This window comes from Coptis chinensis, chromosome 3 (assembly GCF_015680905.1).
Source record: "Coptis chinensis isolate HL-2020 chromosome 3, ASM1568090v1, whole genome shotgun sequence".
Taxonomy (NCBI): Eukaryota; Viridiplantae; Streptophyta; class Magnoliopsida; order Ranunculales; family Ranunculaceae; genus Coptis; species Coptis chinensis.
Genome location: NC_141458.1, coordinates 80,710,756 through 80,717,245, shown reverse-complemented (window position 1 = coordinate 80,717,245; position 6,490 = coordinate 80,710,756).

The window sequence follows — 6,490 nt, the reverse complement described above, 5'->3', positions numbered from 1 at the left end:
TTTTCTTCTTGAAGTCCGGTGTTGTTGACACGTTCATCTCCCCTTGTACATTTGTATATAAAATTTGTAAATAAATAAAGACTTCTTTAAAAAAAAATGGGGGGGTTGCGTTCTATTTTTACAAGATTCAACCCCCCCAAATAAAAATAAAAAGGATTGAATGTGATTTTGTCATATTCCAGTGGATGACATTTTTAATGCCGATCGTTTTGATATCTCATTCGTTCAATTTGGAGTTAAAACGAATCGAAATTCCACGTTTGAAATTTCGGGACATAAGGGGAATTTCCAGAAATCATTTGGGCTTGGGCCAAAAATTAGAATCCGACCCAATTCACGAGTCTGGTCACAAAACCCAACCCACGAGGCAACCCACGCATCAGCCTCTCCCATTACTTCCCCCCGAAATTCTGGATCTTACTTCCCCTCAAAATCCCCTCACGCACGGGGCATCTCAGGTCTAAAATTGACCAGCGCCATGCACAATTAAAATTGACCACCGATTCTTCCAATTTTTTTACACCACCATCCCCTCACTCCGCGCAACCAATATGTACCCTTAGAAACTCATCTCGATAACTCTATATGGCTGGAAATCGGAGAATCATTGTTGAGAGAAATTTTACAAATCTCTATAATTCCGGCATGTTTCATCCTTTTTTTGTGAGGAAATTGCTAGTAGGGAGTGGGAATACCTTTTGCATCGAATTCCAGCTTATTACTCCGAAGATTTAGTGTTGAAGTTCTATAACAATGGAGGTTTTCGGGGGAATGAATTTTGGATAACGGCGGATGGGTTGGAACGTGAACTCACGTTGGAGTTGATATCGACTACGGCGAATATTCCAATCAACTCCGATAGTCCGACACTGCTGATATCGAAGTATCTGAATACAATGGAGTTGATGTTTGACACGCTTCTCGAGGGCGAATACAATGATGCCTCGAGATGCGAGTACCAACATTCCCTCCAACAAAACCAACTGGCAGTCACGCAATGGCTGGCCTACAACGTCATCGGTACATCGAAGACGTCTGACGTCAACAAGACGTTCTTGCATCTGCTCTGGATACTTCAAGAGAAGAAGGACACTTTCTTCATGGTCCATTTCCTTGGCCATCTCTTGATGTACTTGTTACACAGATTATGCTTAATTTAGGGTTCCAGTCCGCTAGTCCTTTAATTCAAACAAGGTCTTTCAAAAAATTGCAATTTTCGAGACTTGTGTCATGGATCACTGGGACCCTATAGCGAGAGATGATATTGAGCGTGATAACGTACCTCCCCCTCCTCCTTCACCACCCAACTGTTTTAATGAGGATACCATGCGCCGAATCAGCACTCCCATGGAAGCTTTGAGACACATGAAGACTAGCATGCGCAGGATGTTTCTTCGTCGGGGAAGAGATGCTTACTTCCCAAAATGACTTCCAAAGAAAAATGTGTGAATCGCAAAGGCCGTTTCTAGAGAATGATGATGGCAAATCAACGGCAATTCCAAGATCAACTGCAAGCTTTCTGATCTTTAGGCCACATTCAAGACCGGTCATTTCGGCCCGGGGAGTTCATCGTGGCGAAGAAGTAGAAACCCCTGGTTCATCTTACGCTAACCCGCAGGATTCCCAAGAGTCTGTTATTTCCCTTGGTTTAGAAATGACTATGTCATTTATTTCCCTTTATGACCGCATTTTTATTTTTCTAGTGATGAAAAATTATATATCGTTTGATTTCTCATAATTTTGTATCTCCAGACGGTTTGAATGAGAAATTATTTATGTTATGCAATTATTGTAATTCCTAATATATTAGTTTGTTCCTTGATGCACTGGGTCTACTCTCTAAGCCCAACGGTCATAACCCAACGGACTGATCCAAACGGTTAGATACCCAACGGTCAGATTTTCCATTATAAAATCCAACTCTCCTCATCCACTTTCACTCATCCCATTCTCTCACTCTCCACAGCTTTATCTTCACATATTATCTTTTCATTCAAAACAATGAATCCGATCGAGCGATTGGAACAGGAGCAACGTGAATGGGCTGTCACAGTATTCGAGATAACCGTGTTTATCATTGTTATACTGTCGCTCATGCATAGCATGCTCCAGAATATCTAGATCTATGTAACCGACATCTTTCTTTCCCTTTGTCGCTTTGTATATTACTATGGTGTGTTAAATAATTCTCCACCATTTGTACGGGTTACATATTTGTAGGAACCGTTATTCAGAATGCAAATATTTCTACAAACAGCAAGAACCATGCAGCGGAATCAATGGGTTCTCACGATTTGTGATTGGAACATACCTTTTAGATCTAGTTTTGATAACTCTGAGAATCTAAGCTTTATGAATCCGAATCAACAATCAACCCCTTGATCTTCTGTTGTATTCCTTTAGAATATATTGGACGTTGTGTGGACAACGATCTACCAATCCCCTTCTTTCTCACAAAGCTAAATCCAATTTTGGATCTATCTTTTCTTGCCTCTTTTTCTGTTCAGATAAATAGTGAAAGTTGGCCAGAGAGAGATTATTCTATTTATAGGCTACAACAGGGACCATGAGGAGAAATTAGGGTTGGGCCTCCTGATGGGTTTGGGCTTCCCATGTTCGCCCCGAACACATGACCCAAGTCTGTCAACAAATGGCTTATTCCACTAAAGGTCATTGTTGCACTACCGCTCTAATCCCAAATTATATGTCAGCATTTATGGGCTCCATATTATATGCTCGTTAATCTCCCCGTGTTTAAGATATCGAATGTCCGTTAATTAAGTCAAGTTACTGACAACTACATTAATCAACTTCTTATGTCCTTGAGTAGTACCACTCAACCTCATTGTCATGTTGGAATAAATCCACCTGCAGGGTTTACATGACAATCTTTTTGAGCTCCTCAAGGGGACATCATCAACCCGACTTTTTACAGGACACGGATTCCTTCTATAATCAACAGCATACCTTACATACAATGTCATTACCCAATCCATCGAGTTTGTTGATTCACATATGAATCTCACTCATTGATGATTTAAAGCAATGAACAATGCATATAAGTGCCCGTTATTATATCCGGATTAGGAGGACAAACATCCATAATAACATAGGCGTTTGTTCTCTTATATAGTCAGTATAAGGAGAAACAACGTCACTTGGTCCTATTCAATACACATAAAGTGTACTAGTATAATCTTATAGTCAAGATAGACTAATACCAGATTATACTACAACCGTACTAATGGTTTGTCCAAATCCATCTAGGTTATGAACGATTACTTATACTTTTATAAGAATCGCGATGATATGATCTTACATTGTGTTCAGACCATATCATCTACAACATAAAGTATTAGACACATACATATAACTAATAACATATATAATATGTATAACATTTTCCCATATGATTCTCATTCAAAAAATGAAGAATTAGAGTTAATACAAAAGTAATGTTTTTAGTATATAACCCTATCAATATTAAATGGAGAAGTACACTATTTAATAATTGTGTAGATTAGTTGTATTTTTACCTTATCATAAACATAAAATAGTTATCAAAACAATAACAAATAAGCAAAATCAATAACGCACCAAAATAAATCAATCTCAACTTATTGTTTTCGGAATAGATTATACACGCAGCTCGATTATTCCATCCATCTTCTATTATTGAAGTATGATCATCAATTCTGAAATTACATGTAGGTCTAACTGCCTTGTGAAACTTTCCTCTGTATTTTCTAACATTGAAACATCTCATTAATTGTTTTTGGGATTCTGATATGAAAATACTTACTATGGATACCCATTGTTGTTGTTCTTAAAGGTAGGTGTCACATTAACACATGAGTCACTTGTGTTTTAATATATTAATTCTGGATTTAATTACACTTGGAATCCTGATTGGTATAGACTCATGGATTGGTTATAAATCTCTTCTTTTCAGCCATTCTCATTTCAAGTATTCTTCACTATCCTTCCCTCCATAATACTTCCAAATAGATCAACCAAGAAAAATAATGTCTGAGAAAGACTACTTAAATTTTTTTGAAGATGGACGATTTTCTCCTTTATTTTGACACAGAAATTGTACGTCGAGGATGGACGCCTCTTCTATATTCCCAACTGCTGGTTATTCCCAAGAATTGGTTTGATGTTCTACCAATTTAACGGGCCTGAAAATGGAAAATTCTACTTCAATGCCTATGGACGACGATTTGAATTGACTAGGGAAATTATCTCTGACATACTTCAAATCCCAATGAATACCCAGGAGTTCATTTTTCCAGATTCATCATTTGATTCTGTCAAAACTTTACTACGAGCTACCGTATCTCATGGCGAAGTCGGAAATAGACATCACGTTGTTCTTCATCACTCTTTGAAACAGAATCAACGAGTTATGCTCCACTGGTTAGGACACAATGTGGTAGGTACATCACACCAATCAGAACTCACAAAGCCTCAACTTCACCTACTTTGGATTTTGCAGACTCAAAGGGATGATTTTTGTCTAATCCAACACCTCTGGAATGCGATCACCAGGAAAACAAGAAGGTCAACACCTCTACCTACTTTAGTCACGCAAATTATGATGTGTTGGGGTTATCCAGTAATTTCTCCAGAGACACCCCTTCAAAGAGCAAATATTAGTGTACTCCACACAGACTACTCCATTGGTTTTTGGACTCCTGATACTCTGACAGATGAACAGAATGACCCAAGCTCAAACTTTGAACATTTCTTTGATGAAAATGCCATGCTAAACATTTTTAATCCAATGGAAGGCATTCAATTTCTTCATCAAGGCATGTGGGAACTACACGCTCGTCAGAATATCATCATTACAACTCTTAAGGATTTTCAAGAATGTCAAGCAATGCATAATGTTGAACAGGAGAAATCTTGGAAAATCATTCTCAGTCCTTGCAAAATCACACTCTCCTAATGGCGAATCAAACTACACTCTCTGCCAGCCAAGGGGACATTCAGATGCAGCTCAGCCAACAAATTGAAGAACTAAACAATCTGGTGCACGATATGCGTCTCCGAAATCAACATAATAATCCATGATTTTATGATTAAATAAAAATAAAATAATAATCCTAAGTTAATAAATAAATAATCGAATATATCATTGCATTTTTTGTCATATTATGAATTTTGTTATTATCTTTGTATTTTCTTTTGTAAGAAATGCTTACTAGAATTGTCATAATTTACGTTGTGACTAAAATAATTTTAACATGTGATTTTCAATGTCATTACAGGAGGGTCTATTTTCTTCCATACTCATTTATCAATCCAGTTTGCCTTTATCCTTACCCTTTTCTTTACTTCATCCACCATGGCATCTTCATCAAACATTGCATCTTCATCAAACATGACACCTCCAAAACTCATTCCTGAGCAATCTTTTCAGTCTATGATGGATTCCAATACTTATGGCCATCTCTTTTGTGACTACATCACTAACATTGGGTGGTCTTCCCTAGTTCTTCAACCTGACCAAACTTATTCTCCGAGTTTGGCTGCATACTTTTATGCTAATATGGAGGACACACCAGCATTCAACCATGCGCATGGCTTCTACTTATATGGTTTCACAATCCTAGTTGGTGACACACATCATATTTTTTCTGAACAACAGCTTGCCCTAACTTTGGATCCTCCATATCACGAGCCGGCCGCATCATGGCATTACATCTATCATAATTATTACCATTCCTTTCAGTGGCCTATTTTTCGCAAAACTTACGGTGATGGCCTTGGGATTACACGAGAAGGAGATGGCCATGTGCCATGGTGCGACATCACCATTCCCTTAGCAAGCATGACCATGAACATGGGGACTGCGATGTTGTTTATACTCCCGAACATCATGGGAGATTGGCACTTTTTCCACCGCCAATGAGGGCTGCGTAGTATTCAATGCACCGGCTCAAGGTCATACATTATTTAATATCTTAGGTTGTGTTATCTCCAATCTAAAATGAGCTCGCGACCGGGATCGATTATATACTTTTTACCTGAAACCGCTTGCGAATCATGAAGAACACATTTCCCACAGTTTTCAGCTACTTTTCATGACTGGGTCAAGGTAGATTCTATGTGCCCAGCAAACAAAATCATTCGTTCATTAAGGTTTAGGCAATGGAAACGTCCCGCTTGGTACCTGAGGCATGTTCGTTGTTACCCGAAGGATGAAAAAATGAGGACACATTTGAACAAATCCGGAGACAAAGAATGGGCAGAAATTTGGCAGACTATTATCTTTTGGCGTGATGCTAAGAAAATGCATTTTATTCTTGAGAACGCCAGACCAACACATCCTGCTGGATGGTAAATTTGAGCATGCCATTGTACATATATCTAGCTAAATAGTTATGTTTCGTGTGCTATTGTTTTTCATTGTTTCTTTCTGTATAATATATTATGTTCTCCAACATTTCTGTTCCAGCAATCTAGCCCTAATTTTGCTCAC